The 20,169-nt window shown below is 31.6% G+C and overlaps 1 long non-coding RNA gene across 2 annotated transcripts in view; it reads right to left on the reverse strand.

Annotated features, from left to right (window-relative positions):
* Nucleotides 1–5,583: 5,583 nt before the first annotated feature.
* Nucleotides 5,584–20,169, reverse strand: part of LOC134253923 (uncharacterized) — a 31,890-nt gene continuing 17,304 nt past the window's right edge. For both annotated transcript variants that reach the window (XR_009989207.1, XR_009989208.1), the window contains exons 2-5: nucleotides 19,014–19,165; nucleotides 9,911–10,028; nucleotides 7,645–7,794; nucleotides 5,584–7,264 (exon numbers count right to left, since the gene is read on the reverse strand). This is a non-coding gene — a long non-coding RNA (uncharacterized LOC134253923). The remainder of the gene's footprint in view (nucleotides 7,265–7,644; nucleotides 7,795–9,910; nucleotides 10,029–19,013; nucleotides 19,166–20,169) is intronic.

The raw sequence follows: 20,169 nt of genomic DNA on the forward strand, positions 1-20,169 counted from the left end.
TATCAATTTCAATCCATATGCATTCAACGTCAGCTGGTTCGAATTCATGTCGCCTAATAGCGCGTATTTTTTCAGATAAATAAATCATGACACCACCCCCGTAACAATTTCTATCTTTCCTCAAAATATTACAAAACCCATCTAAATGTAAGTCATCATTATGTACAGTATGGTCCAGATGGGTTTCTGTAAAACATAAAATGTCAAAATCATGAACAAAAGAGTTTAAATGATCGATTTTATGTCTAATACTTCGTATATTGAGGTGTAAAATGTCAAGGACATGTTCAATGGTAGGCCCCGGATTGACCTCGATATCGCCACATGCTAACAGAACAAATGTAAACAATTGAAAATAGAAATTGATATACACAGAATTATGTGTAATACATTTCATGCATTGACTAAGTAGTTTTAAAATATTTTTGAGTAATTGTAACAAATATGCGCATGGAGACACAGACCACAAACATTTTTTAGAAGTTCCTTTACCTGATAAATAGAATAAACCGACTGCAGCTCGATATTCTTCTAGTGAGTTACCCATTGTCTATCTTTTGATATGTATAATTGTATTGAAGTATAAGACCGCAGTCAGTAGCTGCCCAAATTTCGCTTACTACATTATTCACTTGACATATGTATACAAAGTTTGCATGACTTAAGTATTGAACACATAATGTAATAAAATAGTTTCTAACAAAAAGATGAGTGAAATATAAACACAATGTAAACAAAAACAACAAATAAAATATATACACTAGAACCAAACAGGTAATACAAGAAATATTTTGGAAAATATGAAAAAACAACAGTTGACCACTGATGACAGAGTTGCAGTATAAATTGTGTAGCTGGTTGTGTATGAGCTTAGCCCATAGAACAACGTACATGTATGTACAAAAAATAACTAGACGGAGAAGCATAGATGTGGTGGCATAGTTGTGGGTTTCGAATTGCAAAAAAATATCTATATATATATATATAGACAAATATTAAAGGCTATATTAAAATTTATTACAAATTTTGAACAGCTTAAGAGAAAAAAAAAGTGAAAATGACATTTTAATTGTTGAAACAAAATGCAGATTTTGTTTGTTAACTGTTCGTTGTATATAATATAGGTATTTATACACAGACAATCACATTTAATAAATATCTGGAAAGGACGGATGTCAAAGCTAGCGGATAGATGCTATCACTGCGGAACGTGGCCGAACGGACAGAGGTCGTCCTCCTGTCTGATGAGATACGTTTTTTTCTTATTATCTCGGATGCGGATTTTTCCGTTTGATGACCAAGCCTGTAGTATTTTATGCTGTCGGCAAAGCTGGCGACACATATATAGTAGTTTGTCTCGACGCTTGGTGAGATCCTCGTTGATCATCACATGCCTTGTTTCAGGATTCGCTTTTAAGCTTTCGTAGCTTTTAACCAGCATAAATTTCAGATCGACAGAACGCAGTCTTGCAATTATCTGTCTTGGTCCCGATCGCCCTCCTTGATTCGATTGCTCGTTTCTTGGTGCCCCTACCCTGTGCGACGTCACGATATCATCTCGGTTTAGGGGAATTCCGGCCTTAGCAGTGACACCCAAGATGAGGTCTGTGGTGTTTTCATTTTCATTTTCAGGAATTCCTGCAATTCTGACGAGAGGTCTACGACCGTATTGTTCTAGCTCGTCTAATTGAAGTTGTAGGTCATTATTTGATGTTTCGAGTCTTGTAATTTTTTCATAGAGAGGCTGGACGGCTTTTGCTACTTCTTTCCTGACTAGTTCAGCAATTTCATCCTGAATTGATAACTTTACCGCGGTGGCAATGCGTACAATGTCATCCTCACCAATTACCACTTGGTGTGTCATGGAAGGAATGGGTGGAAATTCCTTGGGATCCAGCTCTCTCAGAGGGGTGGAGGTGGTTATGTGAGATGGTTCAGACACAGACCCATCCCTCTGTTTTTTAGGTGACCTCATGATGTCCGAAAATGACTTAGACATATCACTTAAGTTCCTCTTGTTGTCCCCTTTCTCGGCCATTGTTTATACACAGACCAATACAAATATAGGGAATTGTGTATTGACAATATTATCAGTGTTACTGAAAAAAGTTTTATCTAGAGCTGTTCTGTACTGATGACCATTTGTTTACCGATAATTAACACAAATAAAACACATATGAAATGAACTTATACTATGAAATTCGATAGGCATTTGAAACGACGTTGCCAGGAGGTCGTGAGTAGTTATCAACAATATAAATAGTGTCAAAGTTATTTCGAGCTACTCACGTCTATATAAGCTTTTTTTCCTAGCAAAACATAATCACTATTTGTTCAATACCCCTCCTGTAGTCTTCCAATATCTTTTTTTCACAATTCTCCCACGACTTTTGGAAATTTTCTACATATTTACACCAGCTGATTTTGAGCCAACCGCCACTACCAAGGGGCGCAACTCCTTTTTGTTTACGAATCATCTCATTAACCTCTATCAATTGATCTTCTAAATGAAATAAATGACTTTTCCCTCTCTCATGAGCAACCATTACAATGCAGCCTTGTCTCTAAAATCTCGTAACAATGTGCATCCTCCATTTTTAACACTAATTGTTCAGTGCTATATCGTCTATCTCTACCTACAACATTGCCATCAAATAAACACAAATTATTTGCTCATAAAATGTCTACGGTTTAATATCCCGCAGTTTCCGCTCTTCTTTGATTGTTACAGCAGCCTCCAGGAGTCGTACTTCCGGTAGATGCTTCAAAGTAGAAGCTAGTACAACCTTAAAGGTCAATGTTACAACCATTGGAAATGTTCAGCAGAATTTTACGACCATAGTAAAGTATTTTTAATTCATGTGGCAAAAGTTTCACAATACGGGTATTAAATTGTCTTGCGAATCAACAGATCAATATGTGTCAGTTTCATTTTTGTTTCCCGAAGAAATTGTGTTTTTAAGCTTCTAAGTAATGATTTTTTGTTCTTTGATAATCATACAATATTTTGATATGATTAGGACATTTAGTGTTTGTCATATCCGCCCTTCCTTTCTTCCATTTTTCTGCCATTCCGTTCTTCTGACCTCCCGCCTGTCAATCCTCACATTTTGCATTATAAGCCGTTTCAAAGAGGCTGTAAACGATAGTTTAATCAAAATTCATGATCATACATTGCTGCATATTGAGTTAGCTACATGTAATTAAGATAATTTAGCTTTTTTTTTTTTACTTAAGAGTTCCATTTGACCTAGACTGATATTATAATATTCCTTATTTTGTGAATAGCTTAGATTCAAAGTAACTATTGAAAATATGATCGAATGTTATTTGAAGTTCACTCTTTGCATTGTTTTACTCATTTCATTTTTATAACTTCATGAAGATTATCCCATAGAACTCCATATACATGTATCGATAATGAATCTTGGCTGAGAATGAGAGAGAGGGAGACCTAGAAGCAGTTAAGGAGATGTCATTATCTTTAAGATGATAGATATGACTGAAGAGCACTACCGACCATGTTTTAAAGGACAACTGTACCGAGGCGAACAGTTCTATTAATTCTGTATGCAGATGATCAAGGTATATTGCTTCATAAGTAAGGAAAGTTTACGATTGAAAATTAAAAGTTTATCATAAAGCTTTTTTGTTAGATAACCATTAACGTATTTTTCTAGTAAAATACCCAAATATGAAACAGATGTGTCAGACTCTGTCGTATTTTTTATTTCAAGCACACAGGGATAAATCGTGTCGACATAAGAATGGAAATAACTATAGTTATATATCTTAATGTCTAGTTGAAGGCCAAAGCAAATATTTTCTTCTTTTCACATATAAGATATTGGACTAATTCTGCTTCATACGAATACAAAAATAGGTCTGCTATTAACGGAGCGCAATTGGTATCCATGGAAATTCCAATAGATTGTTGGAAGGTCTGGTCTCCAAAAACCACATAGATATTGTCAATGAGAAGCTAGAGCATATCTTTTATATCAACTTAAGAGAACTTGTGTGTACAATCAGATTGTTTTTTTTTAAACAAAATAAATTTGCAAATGGTCAATGACAAAGTATGTAAATTCACGAGTTCCATTCTTATTCTTAAAATATTTGCAAAATGCAGAAACTATCATTTTTCTCCTGACTGAATTGAACAAATATTATGTAACCTCTCTTTAAGTATGAAAATGGAATAAACACAGACCTACTGGATGTCAAATTACAAGACAGATGGTATTAAAAGACCATTCTGAATTCTTTAGTATAATCTGGATGTTTTTTATCTTGTTTAGGATGGACAGGAAATGTCAGCCCCAGTAAATTTCTATTTTTCTTATAGAATGGTGTATTATTGAGCGATGTATTTATGTACATGATTATGCGTAGAATGCGGTCAATAATTTTATGAAAAATACCATAAATTCTTACAAAAATGCAAAGCCAGTAAAAGACGTCTTTCATAAAAATCCATTGGATAATTTGTATTTGCTATGAAAGTGAGATATATTTCAGCAGCAAAAAGTGTTATACCAAAGAAAGTCGCTCTCTCGTATATAAAAAAAAATGTCCACCTGAGAACGGAACTTGTTAATCAGAACATCTAATCTGATTTATGCCATTGAAATTGCAGGACTCTCACACAAAAATGAAAAGTTTGTCAATTTGTTTCCGAACTAAAGTTGTTGCTTCTTGATCCTGTCAATTTCTGTGTCAAACTAGGTAGGAACTAGGCTAAAAAGTAAAACAAAACATAAATCAGTTCATTAGAAAGAAACTACCATCGTTTTATATGAAAACATAATAAATCATCGCTATCTTGATTAAGGCGATGTCGAGACAATGGCGTCATTAGTTGTATTTTGAACATTTTTTTCTGTTTATTAATCATCTTCCAATAAAAAAAGAACATTTATTGCACGAAAGGCACACAAGTCATGCAAAAGAACCGTATGTTAAAACATTAAGTTGGCATGGTTTGATGTTAATGTTGAAATATTATCGCTTTATTACAGCATCAATTTTGTTAATTATGATTATTATCCCAATAGATTATCAGGTTGAACGGAAATACTGGATGGTGTTTCACAAAAACCAACATTTTATTTCAGGGAAAGGGTGCGCTATAAAACAAAATATACTTTCTAAACAGTAGTCTGTGTATTTTAAATATTCCAATCATTCGTTAAGAAATCTGAATATTTTACAATAACAAGTCTTGTACAATTACAGAGCGCATGTGATCCATCTTGCTTTAAAAGCTAGAGAATAGTTCACAAACGCAAGTTCTAGAGTAATTTTTAAATCCTTCCCTAAACATACATCATAACACTTTTTTTTATAAAAATTCAAATTTGATACCATTACAAGTATTTTTGAACCTTGCATGGCTCAAATACTTGTAAGAATTGGTAATCTTATTTTTGCTCCTAAAATACTATAGAATTTTTAGGAATACTAGAGAAAGAGCAAGCATGTAATTGTTTAAAGCAAGTAATTAAAGATTATCATAGAATTGAGACAAAGAAAATGATAATACATGTAATTGATTGAAAATTTATGTTAATTTAAGTAATTAAGAAGAAAAGTTTTGGCACATGAAGTTTAGGTTTGTTTCCAAAAGTTCTCGATAATGACGAAAAAATACACATTCATTAAAAAACAGCAATATTTTTCTACTTTTAAACGTGACGACTTCCCTTACTTATTCAACAATATACCTTGATCATCTGCAAACTGGGTTTATATCGGGGGATCGAATATGGGGAATCAGTTGATTCGATACGCAAGAGTACATTGTATGCTCTAAAAGAGTATTTCTAAAACGAGATAAGTTATTGACAAACAAGTTGAAGAAACAAGAATATAAGTTGTCTCGTTTAAAGACATCATTTTGTAAGCTCTAACTGGTTACAAATGACCTTGTCTACAAATATAATTTATCATTAAGTCAAATGACTGACGTTTTTCATTCTAATTATCTGCACATTGAATTGTCGACAGATTTTCCCGTTATATTTCCCTATCATGACAGGTGTGACTGGTCGGCAGGGCATGTTCACTCTTCCATGACACCTGATCTCACCACCGATGATTTAGAGGTTGCTCTCCTTCAAAATATGTTTGTTTAATAGACTTTTGAGTTTGAATACTGCCTGTTTGTTATATCCATTATGATATTGTATTTAAGAATTTGATATCTCATTCAAAAATAAGAAATAAGTACACACTCTACTTTGTTAATAATGCCCGAAAACAAACAATTTAAAAATCTTTTGAAATTTCACTCTTTTCTCTAAATAGAGGGGGGTAATAAAGGAATAGTGTGTAAAATGTTTGTTTAAATATGTTAAAAAATATGAAACATCGAAAAAGCTAGAGATCTTAACCGGGGAGGGTGGGGCTCCTGTCCCCTGGCGCCTCTAAAAACATCTGAAGAAAAGGAAGCTTGATTAATAGAGAAAAATAATGCATTATATTATATGTAACTTGAGATACTCTTCATGGCACCCAATGCTTTCATTATCTGATCATATGAAACAAACAGTTAACTTATAGACAAAATGGAAAGTAAGTGAATATAAAGTGTGTATAATAAATCATTATGGTAGGTATATTTTGGCTGGTTTAAGAGATCAAATTCAGAAATGAATCATTTGATCTGACAACTGTTGAGAATAATAACAGAGGAACAACTGTGTATTATCATTAAGATAGTCTTATTTCAGTATTATATATTACCTCAAACAAAACATATACCATGTCAGATAATAAACTGCTTACCTTAAAAGATTTGTTATTTTTTTCTTCCTGGTACAAATTTAACATGATGAAAATACAAAAAACAACAGAAAACAACAAAAATGCATTCAAGAAATACATCGGCGAAGTGAAGCCACTTGTAAACTCTGTGATGTTTTTAAAGGAAGAAAAATACAAATACATGTAGTACGTGTAGAGAGATTCAATTTGTTACGTGTGTAAAAAATAATTATAAAATGCAATGTATTAAATGTAAGAAGTGATTCCTCTTCTAAACACAGTTACAAATTATACATTAATGAGATGACCAATGAGATCGCTGATGTAATGCTGACGTAAGACCAACACGTGCCAGTTGCGTGGTTACAGTAGTCTGTATCACATAAGCACAGTTTTGCTGTATGTCCTGTGATATTCATTTCATGACAACCGTTTGTTTCGTTCACATTAAGACTTCCGATCCTATAACAGCTTCGAATAATTCCTACCCAATGTTCTGTAAAAAAGTTGGAACTATTACTTTATTTATTGAACAAGCTTAAAATGTTTTGTAGGCAAAGTTGTAAGTTGTACCATAATGACAACCATCCCTCTAAAACTTTCCAATTTTCCGAAGTTTTCTAGTTTTTTGATAACTTTAATTTATACTGGACATATATAATGAGGTAACTATAATGTAATTATAAAAAAGTGAAAAATGAATGTTAATAACTAAGTAATAATAAGCATGAAAGGCCGAGCCAAGTGAAGTACAGTTATTTTTCTCAAGTTTTCATTAAAAAAACCAAACAAAGCACTTGATATCACAGGTAATTTTGACTGATATTTTAAAACTTTCTACCGTATAGAACTAGAAATACAAATAGAACTATATACCTCTTCCTTTGGGAAGTTCTCGTTGAAGGGCACACTTAACGTTTTCCTCTTCTCCACTGCAAGGCTGGGCAGTAAACTGGTATGGTTTAAAGTACATGCCACAAGCTGGATTCTCCAGATTATTACAGTGGTAACACTTCAAGGATACAACTAAAACATCGAAAAAAAAACCTCAAATCGTAAGAATTAAAATAATTGTAGAATTTAATTTTGTTAACCTTTTTGATAAATGTTACCACCTACACTTTATTTCAACAATTTCATTGCTATGATATAAAAATATGGAAACAATAAGGTTTGATGTCTCACCCACTCCTCAATTTTTCGGTTTTAAATAGGTTTGTAATTTCCTATTAACTTAAAATTATGTTCCGATGACCAAGTGGTTCTTTTCATCTTCGATTAGATTGAAGAAAACCTTTAGTAGTCAGACACTGTAATAAAATTCGCATTTACATCCTCGAAGGTCATAAAATAGAAATTGCTCTAGGAAATACTTTCTGCCTGAAAAGCAGCACTCTAAATGAACTTTGATACCAAGATTTTTAATAGGATGAGAATTGTCTGTAGATAAGATATACGGATTATCTTTAGACAAAAATTGTGAATTATCTGTGGACAAGAAGAATTGATTATTTGGAGTCAACATCTTTTTATTTATCCATGGACAAGAAATGTGAATTCTCTGTAGAAAACAAATGAATCTGAAGACAAGATATATGGGTTATCTGTAGACAAACGTAAAACGTATGAATTATCTATAGACAAAACGTATAATTCATCTGAAACAACACGTATGAATTATCTGTAAACAAGAGTAATGAAATACACTGTATCTTTAGGCAAGACGTGCATTGTTTACAAAACGTGTGAATTATCTGTATACAAGAACGTATGATTTATCTGTGGACATAAGTCCATGAAATATTTGTAGACAAAATGTGCATTGTCTGTAGACAAGACGTGTTAAATATCTGTAGAAAAGACGTATCAAGGAATGACGTGAATTATCTGAAGTCAAGAATGAAGAAATATCTGTAGACAAGACGTGAATTTTCTGTAGACAAAAATTGTTAATAGTCATCAAATAAGATGAGTGAATTATCTATAGACAAAAATCTAGAGCTTTAGTGATGTTAACTGTATTATGCTGGGGGAAAATTACATTCAGAGAGTCATATAAATTAATCATTACCTTATATACATATGTGCTTTTGCAAATTTTTATTTTGAAGGTCTGCGATCATATACCATATCATCTTCTCCGATCAATTTGTATGAAATGTAATCATATCCTAGTCTTTCTATTTTATTTTACGGAATTCAATGTCAGACACACATATATCCTTTTTTTCAAACCAAAGACGATCGAGTATACTCAAATGTACATACATGTATATTCATGTATCTATCAACAACAAGTCAAAATATTCCTAATAATTGATGTCTGGAGTCAAAGAATTAATGTTGATATTTTTTTAAGAAAAGCATAAAACAAAAAGGGGGAAAATGGGCCATTCTAATAACGAATTGCATCAGGAGGAAGGCACAACTTTCTTAAAATTTATGAAGGTATAAAGATGCCACGGCACTGTTTATAACTTCAAAGGCACATTAATCTTACCAACATAGGCTCAATACATTGTTTCTAATTTTATATGTGTACTTTAACTCTGAATATCGTACTTTCTGAACTCTGAGGAAAATACTAACTTATAATTAGAAATTTCAAAGTCGTTGAAGTTGAAAAGGAGATGTCTAATTTTTATCTAAAAAAATTTCAATGGTGTAATTACACTAAAATGTTAAATAAACTGCGTAATGGATACAGTTATCTAGTTATGGGATTTTGACTATAAAAAAACATCAACAGAAAATACATGTAATTATAAAAGTTAGAAAGAGTTCAATACAATCTGAATACATTTATATTTTTATATCAAAATCTAACATTTCCTTGCACATTCGAAAGGTAAGAATCTAATCGAAAAGAAAATAAGCATTAAAATACATCTTCTGTTTAATGAAACATTTTTGTTTGGATTAATTGTTCTTTGAGTTTGATGTTTGGTGGAGCTCAAAAATCCACAAGAGTATCTTGTTTCTTCAGCTATTAAATTTATTGCATTTATTTAGACCCAATAACGTTTTTGCCAATTCATGAAAATTCGACCCCTTCAAATCAAATGATATTTGCAGTTATATAAAAAATAATATATACATTATCATTTTATGTTCACAAAGAACCTATATAACTGATACTTACCGAATTTAACGAAGAAGCCAATTAGTAAACATATACCCCATCCACCATTAATCTGCATCTCACATACCATTCAGATTTCACTTCCGGTTTATCATAATTATCTTATGGCAATTCAGCTCTGTAAAAAGATAAGAATTTTTATAATTCTTCGCAGATCAAAGAAAGGGCTGGTATAATTGTAAACCATTCTGGAAGTCCTTTTGAATAACGATCCGAACTAAGAATAAGAATAGAGACCTCAAAGATCCAAATAAATGCTACATTCTGAAAAGTTCTCACTCTCTGTATTGAAAAGGAAGCTAAATCAATCATGCAGTGCAATGAGGGTGTAGATATGGTGAGAAAAATTGGCGAGAAGTGTTATAAAATGTGAAAAAGCCTGGTGTAAAGAAACAAGGAAAGTGTTAGTTACGTGAAGATTTCAACTAACTGCAGCATAAACAGGCATTCATTTTTTGATTGCGTAAGATTATTGATTATTTCATAATTTTGATTCACAAAATGTTACAAATATTGCCAAATGAATGTGTGAGATGGTATTAATTAATTTTGCTTTATGACATTTCTTGCCCACTTTAGGTCATGTGTTAATTCCAAAATAGATTTGTTATCCCTATCAAATGTAACTTCCTAAATGGATGTTTTAAATACCGCGGTATATCCTGTTACATAATTTTTTTTTTTAAATCAAACTGGAAATAATTAATAAAACAAGAGTACGTATTAGGATGTGAGAAAGCTTTACCATTTTTTTTTTCAAAAAAAAAAAAAAAAAAAAATTTAGAGAGCTTATTGGTCATAAAAACACACAAAGACTTAAAAGACATTCAAGAAAGAAACTGTAATTAATGTAATGATTTGAATCATGTTTGATAAAAGTGCACACATTAGTGTACATTGACAGATTACGAGTATAAAAATGGAGAAAAAAATGCTTACTAGCGGTATGTCACCCCGACACTAACTCTAAGATAGAAAGTGAAGATAACGAACAGGGACCGATCTCATGAAAATCAGCTACAGTACAAATCTGTGATCGGGGAACTATCACAGACTTTTAGAAATTCCAATGTTGGATCAGGTGCCCAAGAGGATTATGCATCCCTGCTGACCGATCAAGACCGCCGTGACCCCTAATTAATGTTACAGTATCTATCAGGAAAAAAGATGGGGAATTCCGTAGTCTCCACACAAATATCACATACAGACAACAATACTTTTTACTTTATAAAAATAAAAACTTTTATTCAATGCATGCAATGACACAAAGTTCAGCCATAGGTTCATTGGCCACAGCATGAAGTTCATGTAGCAGTAAAGGTGAGAATGGTAAGACTGTAAGCATCGATATACATGTATGCATCATTGAGCTCTTCATCAATATGTACGGTTTTATGTTGTTTTCGTAATGCGATGATATGTCTATATGGGTTTTTTTTCTGCAATGACACCTTTATGTTTCATCACTCCTGTATAGTTCTTCGTTCTCCATCAAGTACGCCTGTACTACGTATTCAATGTATTTTTGTTTCGTGGAGTGATAAGTTTAGTTATTAGTTCTGAGCAATTTTATGAAAGGGTTCTATATTGTACAGATATATCCTTGTTAGTCATAAAACTTTTTCCGACTCTCTCTACTTAACTTTTGAGTTGTCAATAGACACCAAGCAAGACTTTTGTCTATTGATAATTTTTAAAAAAAATCAGGAAATGAGAGTTAGAGGAAAATCGGCAACTACCTTTCAGGGGTTATGGAGCATACCTTTTTATTTTTCAAGAGACACTAGGCCAAACCCGTGAACCTTTGAATATACAAGAATGGATGTTAAAGAAAAACCAGGTTCCAACTTGCACAGGTTACAGGTCTTATATTTCTCAATTTTTAACTTTGTGAATAAGAGATTCAAATGTCTTGTCAATTTTACTGTTATCATTTCATTCAATGTACTAACAAATTTTTTAGAATAAACATACACATTTCCATTTAACGATCATTTTTCCCCAGCTTATTTTGCAAGTCATTTGTAGTTGCCTTCTTGCATGTCTCAGCTAATATTCAGTCTACTTTAATAAGGCTTCTCTGCCTATACGTCTTCAAAATAAATAGACTTTAGCCTCCTTATTTGGTCAGGGACTCTTTTGCTGTGTAATTCCATGTCTGTAATTGAGTTGATATTAATAAGATATTTTACTATTTTGAACAAACCTAAGGCAAAAGAGAATGATAAACGGCCACTTGCCTCGTTTCAGGCTAATGAAGATATACTATAAACCTACGAAAGCCCAGAAGGCTCATTCGAGATTCAAGTTTCGAAATACGAGATTCAAAATTCGAGATTCATGATTCATATTAACCAATCAAAAGGCTCATTCGAGATTCGAGGTTCGAAATACGAGATTCGAAATTCGAGTTTCGAGATTCAAAATCCAGATTAACCAATCAAATGCGGGTTCAACATTTGATTACTCCCCTTTATTATTTTTTATCTATCAATAAATCGTTCAATATATTGATAACAAATGAGTCATTTGATTAAATTACAATGCAAGAAAGAGTGTTATATATATAACATATTTATAAAAGGTGACTAAAGATTAACAAAATCTTCACTCCTACCCTCCACACTTGCCACTATCACTTGCCTTTCAAGTTTTTAAAGTAACATTTTCAGTTTCGGGAAAAATTGGCAGGTGTGGCGGGTAGGGGTGGGGACTTTGTTAATTTTTAATCACTATTTATAAATTTATTATTATGTCAGCAACCCTTTATATAAAGGAGACAATGCAAAAATATATATATTCATGATATATGTATTCTATTTAATATTTAAGAAGTCATACTATAAATTGAAGTATATCTTGCTGATAAAAAGTTCAATGATTATTTAACTTTCCTTCTAATATATATAACACTCTTTCTTTTGTATTGTAATTTAATCAAATGACTCATTTGTTATCAATATATTAAACGATTTATTGATAGATTAAACATAATAAAGGGGAGTAATCAAATGTTGAACTCGAATTTGATTGGTTAATCTGGATTTTGAATCTCGAAACTCGAATTTCGAATCTCGTTTTTCGAACCTCGAATCTCGAATGAGCCTTTTGATTGGTTAATCTGAATCTTGAATCTCGAAACTCGAATTTCGAACCTCAAATTTTGAATCTCGTATTTCGAAACTTGAATCTCGAATGAGCCTTCTGGGCTTTCGTAATAAACCTGACCAGAAAGTTGCATAAAAGAATAAACCAAAATATTGATTATTGACGTGTTTGAATTGTACTTTTTAATTTCAAACAGGATATATTCTTAAATTATTTTTAAGCTAGTACAGTGTATATCCTATAGGGTATAATTAATGCCTATGGATTAAATGCCAAATGAGTAATAAATTTATATTAAATGAATTTAACGTCATATCAGCCTCTATTGATGAGAAAAGCTGACAAGAAATTGTATAAAACTGCGGAAGAAGTTGCAATTTCCTGCAGATTTATTCTACATTAGGCAACAATTAACGCATACAGTACAGTATGCATGGCGAAGACGTCAAGTTTTCCAAAATACTAAAATACCTAATTATAGAATCAATGCAGAAAAATTATAATAATGATAATAAAGTTTGCATTCAACAAGTGTTTTTTTTCAGTCCTTCAAAGAAACCTTTTAATATTTATACCTTTGTCGTAAACTATAAGGACTTCATTTTATGGATACTTATTACATTTAATTCATTTTTTATGTAAATGACACCGTTGCTGATCATGAGCATCAAATGTTTCTCCTCTCTTATTAGCTTTCTTTAATCTTCAGTACTATTTATTCACTGATTGGATTGCAAAAGTAATAATTTTAGCAAATAAAAGCTATCATGAAGTCAAATGCTGACTGGCGTTTTTCATACTACATGCACATTGTACTTGTTAGGCTGTTATTATTCGCCGATCATGACAAGGAATACACGGCGGCTTTGACAGGTCGGCAGTGGATACTCACTCCTCCATGGTAACTTATCCCACCTCTGATGTTTTAGACGTCCGTGTTTGCTCTGCTCAAATTTAAATAGTTTAATGAATCTTTTAGCTTGAATACTGTTCGTTATCTCCATATATTACACTAAAACGTTCTGGAATTTGAGTAAAATAAATGCTACTTATGATATCTAGTTTAAAATCAGAAATCTAGTTTATATATAACATACAATTCTCATTCAATGTAGATGATCAATTCTCTGAAGATGCTTTTTAAAAATAGTCATGTTGTAGTTTTGTATTTTATCAAGTCATTTTTATTCAATGATTCAGATAGGTTATTAACCTTTCCTAATTTATTGAGTCAGTTCTTATATCACTCACTTACAATAAAATGCAGTTATGGCTTTAAATAAAATAAATTTTATGGCTTTAGGTTCGTGACTTAACAATTAATATTGGTAAGTCTGTGCGCTTGAAATGGACGAGTGCTTGTATGCTGAATGCCATAACAATTTACCAATTGGCAACATGTGGGCAATAAACATAAAAAAGAAATGGAAAGATTTTTCCTTGAACTTTATGCCTAAGAGTTATAATTAGCACGTGCATGCGATGGATTGGCGATATGAAAAAATAAGTGTTTTTTTCTTTTTAATGACTTATTGGTTTCTTAAGGTAGTCCGATCCTCAGGTTTATAAAATTAGCAGTTAAGTAATCAAAAGTGCAAAGTTATGTAAATTTATCCACAGTATTTCTTTAAAGTTAAAGATTAAAGTTAATCATATTATATAGGGAAAATTGCCAAAAATTTTTACAGAAAAAAGAATACCAGCAATGCATTTTCTTGCAAATTTCTCTTCCAGGTTTTTAATGATTTTTTTGTCATGTATTCTATAATATATAGTGTAAAGGGCTTTTGCTATCATTGCAAGACACCACAAATCACTTCTTATTTCATATCATGCTATATATATCATGTGTAAAACTGTATTAATTTTTTTTTGTTTATATATTTCAACTTTTATAAGATTTTTAAAATACAATCTTATAAAGAAATAAAATGAAAATTGTTGCATGAAAAAATTTCATTTTCAAGCTTCATTTTGATGCATTTCAAATTAAATATTAATTTTTGGAGTTATCCTTCCTGGCGGAGGATCGGATATCGTTAATCTTATCCTACATGCATATATATCATGTGGTGTTTGTTTTTTAACTTTAAGATTTTCAAAATGCAAATTACAGCAATATGGACTGTTGGAAATCCAATGGTCATTTGAGAAAATGAGATAGAGCATATTATACTTAGAAATCGAAGGAAAACCACAATATCAAAAGAAACAAGATGGTTCACTACATGTATCAAATAACCAATTAGTATCTCAAACAGTGCATTAAGGAAACACACACACTATTTGAGACCAAGTAAAAAAGAAGATTAATCATCTAGTTCTTTTTTTTTTTTATAAATCAATACATGCTGTTGTTCTTTTTCAGATGTCTTTCAGTGGTATATTTAGATCGTCATCTTAACTAAATACTGTTAAAAGACAGTTATACTCGCAAGGAGGTATTTGTCTCTAAATATTTCACCTTCATATATGGGGGAAAAAGGGACGAAGCCATAATAAATAAAACATAAGACCTTTTTAGCCCACGGCGAAAATCGACATTCTGAAGCTGAATATACATTTAGAGGATATGATCAGCCTAATTTCAAAATACAGATTTATAAAATCAAAAAACCTGAGTTCAGAAACGGAATTGCATATCTACAGGAAAATCCCTATCATATTTCAAAATATATATGGGACACTGCAGTGAATGTGTTAGAAATTCAGGGAAATAGGTTTTTAGTGAAAATACAGCTTTCCAAAAATTGAGTTGGTGGCTGGAAGAAAATTGAAATAAAAGGAATTCAGGGAAACATGTTTTTTTTTTTTTTTGTGTGTAGAAAACGCTAAACCTGCTATTGCATTTAGCGTGAAAATCGAAGTACCGAAACTTTATTATTGTACAGTTAGAGAAAACTGTCAATAATTATCCAGAATAAGAATAGAGTGTTATTTTAATTCTTTTTATAGGAGTTCTAGAAACCGGGCGTTTGTAGGAAAAAAAAACCTTTTCTGGTCTCCAACTTGGTCCCTCGGGAGAAATTAAAATTCCGATATCTTGTACATTTTCAGGACGTTCATTAACATTTGCAAAATATGAAAGTCATAGCTCCACTAAATCAAAAGTTATGGACAAGGTTAAAGTTTTTGCGGACAAACAGACAGACGGACGGACACAACTAAAACGATATATACCCGAAACTTCGTTTACGGGGACGTAAAAATAATCAAATACATAACATCCAAATCAATTTTACCGCTAATAGTTGTGAAATACACAGAGAAACATAAAACTAAATAAGTGCAGTTGCTTACAATTTCTAAGAAAAAAAAATAGCTTATTCAGATCATATGACATTGTATCGAGAATGAAAAAAAAGCATTCAACTGAAAACATGTAACAACGATCAAAATGCCGAAAGAATTTTAGGGGAGATGTAATAAGCACTTATTGATTTATGTGCAGGAAATATGCTGAGAAAGAATCATTCTTCTTTTAATCCCTTACATCCTGTTTTACATTTGCCAAGAATTGATTTGCATTAATAAAAAAAATATGGTCAATCATTACAAAAAATGAATATCAAACGATGAGACAACACATACACCGACATTAGCATTTAACTGTACCAAACTGTTATTTCAAAACTTTCTTTGATGTTTCTAGAGGTTAATTTTAGGATCAATGCATTTTTACCATGATCTCTCTTTATTAATCAAAGGAAAACTGAGTGGTAAATTTGTATAACATGTTTTTTCTCAAGTTTTTTATCAACCACTTAAAATTGTTATAATATTACTAGTTTTAATAATTGTTCGGACAGAAAAAACATGAAGAGAGAAGTAGATGATTTGATAATGGATTGGAGCACGTGGAAACTCCATCCCCATAACATCAGGGTTCCAGGGCCCACTAATGGACGTTGGACACCTGATAAATTTCAACTTTTTAACTTTATACACAACGATCCCCCACGATAAATTCAAGTCCAGGCTATTTGGTATCATTGACAGCTGCTTCTTCTATAAAAATGGAACTCATAAATTTACTTACCTTGTACTTACCTTTGCAAAATTATTTTGTCAAAAACAATCTGATTGTACAAACATGTACTCTGAAGTTGACATCAAAAATATACTTGAGTTTCTGATTGACAATATCTATGTCGATTTTGGAGACCAGGTCTTCCAACAATCTATTGGAGTTCCCATGGGTACCAATTGCGCCCCGATATAAACTGAACCTATATTTGTATGCACATTAAGTATAATTTGTCCAAAATCTTATACGTGAAAAGAAGAAAACACTAGCTGTGGCCTTCAACTCGACATTTAGATATATCGACGACGTATTGTCAATTAATAATGTTCATTTCCATTCTCATATCCTGGTGAGCTTGAGATGAAAAATACCACAGAGTCTGACAAATCTATTTCTTATTTGGAAATTTTACTTGAAAAAGACGTTAATGGTAATCCAAGAACCAAGCTTTATGACATACGTAATGACTTTAACTTTTCAATCGTCAACTTTGTTTACTTACGCAGCAATATACCTAGCTTTATCACCTGCATACGGAGTTTATATATCTCAGTTGATTCGATACACAAGAACATGCTCTACGTATGAACAATTTCTAAAACGAGGAAAATTATTGACAAACAAGTTGATGAAACAAGAATATCAGCAGTCTCGTTTAAAGTCATTATTTCGTAGATGGAACAGCAGTTTTTTTTTCAAAGTTCATAAGGACACTACACAGGACCGATCGATCTTTAAGAAACATTTAATGTTTGTACTAAATCCGTGGAACTGTAACATCATACTCTCAAAATTTAATTTAATTATATGTGTCAGTGTATCAAAAATATTCATGAATTGTCTACATCAATATCTATCTCTAAGAGGGGAATCTGATATTACATATTCTTATGAAAGCTACTATAAATACTTGGTGAGATTTTATTTTCTACAGACACACTCCCCGTCCTTTCTCCATTACAATATGAAAATCTACATGTTAGGTTAATCATTTTTGTGTAGGATAAGAGGAAAACCGCTATCGCGATTAAGATACTCAAAGGACTAATATTTTATAAAAAGTGCAATATTTGTTTGTTAAGTATTTGAAGAAAAATATCCGTAAAAATATTCAACTGAAATACAATAAACCGTTATTGAAACCGTTATTAATATTTTCGAAAAAAAGAAAATTTCGCATCCTTTGCTTTAATTGTAATCATAAAACTAAATATCAAAAAGTCGACTTTTATAAATTTATCAACATAATTCCTTTGAATAAAAATGTGAAGTTCCTTTGTTACTATATATAGTTGATAATACGCAGGCATAATACGCAGGCATAAAGGAGAATATATTAACATGTATAAAATATTTTCTCCTTTCTTAAGAAAACAGCGATTATTTACTTGCTTACCTCTGAGCAAGCCCCAATGTATATGATGTTTTTCATTCTAATTGTTAGTTCATTATTTATATACTGAACTGACGACGGATTTTTCCGTTATTTCCCGATCATGACAAGGAGCACACGGTGGGTGTGACCGGCCGGCAGGGGATGCTTATTCCTACATGGCACCTGATCCCACCTTTGATGTTTTATAGATCCATGTTTGTTCTGCTCTTATTTTGTATTGTGTTATGGACTTTTATTTGTGTTACCGGTATGGACTTCTGATCTTGAATATTGTTCATTATCTCCATATGTTTCAATCTTGACCAGCAGTTCTTCGATCAATGAAACTTACAATAATACAATACTTAAAATACTTAATTTTATTTCATATTTATTTTAACTACAAATAAAAATATAAACAATAAAATATTAGTATGGGAACTTTGCACCTTTTGCAGAAAAAATTGCAGGACCAGCTTACGCTGAAAAGGGATTTTTTCTGCAACAGATGCTAGTAATCAAAGAAAACATTAAATTGTTTAAAATATTCCATTTACAAACTTGCACTTATTTCAAAGAAAAAAAATACTTACCTATGGAAATCATAAATCCGCTAGTCGTTTTTTTCTCTCTCACATCTAATATTTCTATTTACAGGGTTACAGACTCGAAGGAACTGTTACGCTAAACTTCTCCTCGGTAACAATTCTTCTGTGTGTTGAATATTGGATTACCCTTTATAATTCTGTAAAAAAAACAATAAGGCATCTTTACTTATACCGCATAATACATCGATCTGACTTGAACCAGATTATCTCTGTTTAAATCACAGTTATGACGCACGGGTATTTGTTTTAGAATCAGCTCTCTTTACCAGCATATGCAAGCTTAATAGAATGTTGATTTAGGAGTTGCCTCCATGTCAATTGCAGGAATATTGTCCAAAATTAATACGCACATCCAGCGCGAGTACCATTAGGTTTAACATATCCATTTCTTTGATCATTTAAGCAGGTTTTAATTTGATGTTGAAATTAATTTCAGAAATTGGTATACAAAGCATCTTCTTTTTTGATTTCACCATTGTGTTACCTTCTAGTTGAAAAATCAAGTGAAGCAGAGATTAAGAGATCAGTTTATCAAAAATGCATTCAATTAATAATTTGAAACAAATTTACAAAATTTTTAAGATTGATTTTTGTAATGCACTCAAAAAATATTAATAAAATATATCAAGAATGTCAAATATTCCATTAGATGAAAAGTTTGTAATTTCCAGCAGACGAATTTCATTTCATTTTAGAATGTAAAACACTGAATAGTATCAGAAAGAATCTTTTACAACCCAGATATTGTAAAACGCCAAATACACTTAAGTTTAGTGAAATTATGTCAACGACAAATTTAAAATCTTTAAAAAACCTTTGTATATTTATATCTAAAATAATTCTTCAACTGTAATAAGATTATTTTCATGCCTCTCATTTATGTGACAATCGACTAATTTAACTTAGCTGATGTTGGTGTTAGTGAAATAAATACATTTGAAATTAATTTCGTATCAATGTTCTTATGAAAAATCGGCGAGTAATTTTCAATATTGATTTTTAAATCAAGAAAGAGAATCATTTTATTGCAAGAAACAAATTCGAATTCAAGATCGAGAAAATCAACTGTAATAAGATTATTTTCACATTGACACGAACTTAGCAGGTACATTTGTATATATACCTTATATCACGTGTAATT

This window comes from Saccostrea cucullata, unplaced genomic scaffold (genome assembly GCF_032062105.1).
Source record: "Saccostrea cucullata isolate Sc308-1 unplaced genomic scaffold, CSIRO_AGI_Scuc_v1 ctg194, whole genome shotgun sequence".
NCBI classification, from domain to species: Eukaryota; Metazoa; Mollusca; class Bivalvia; order Ostreida; family Ostreidae; genus Saccostrea; species Saccostrea cuccullata.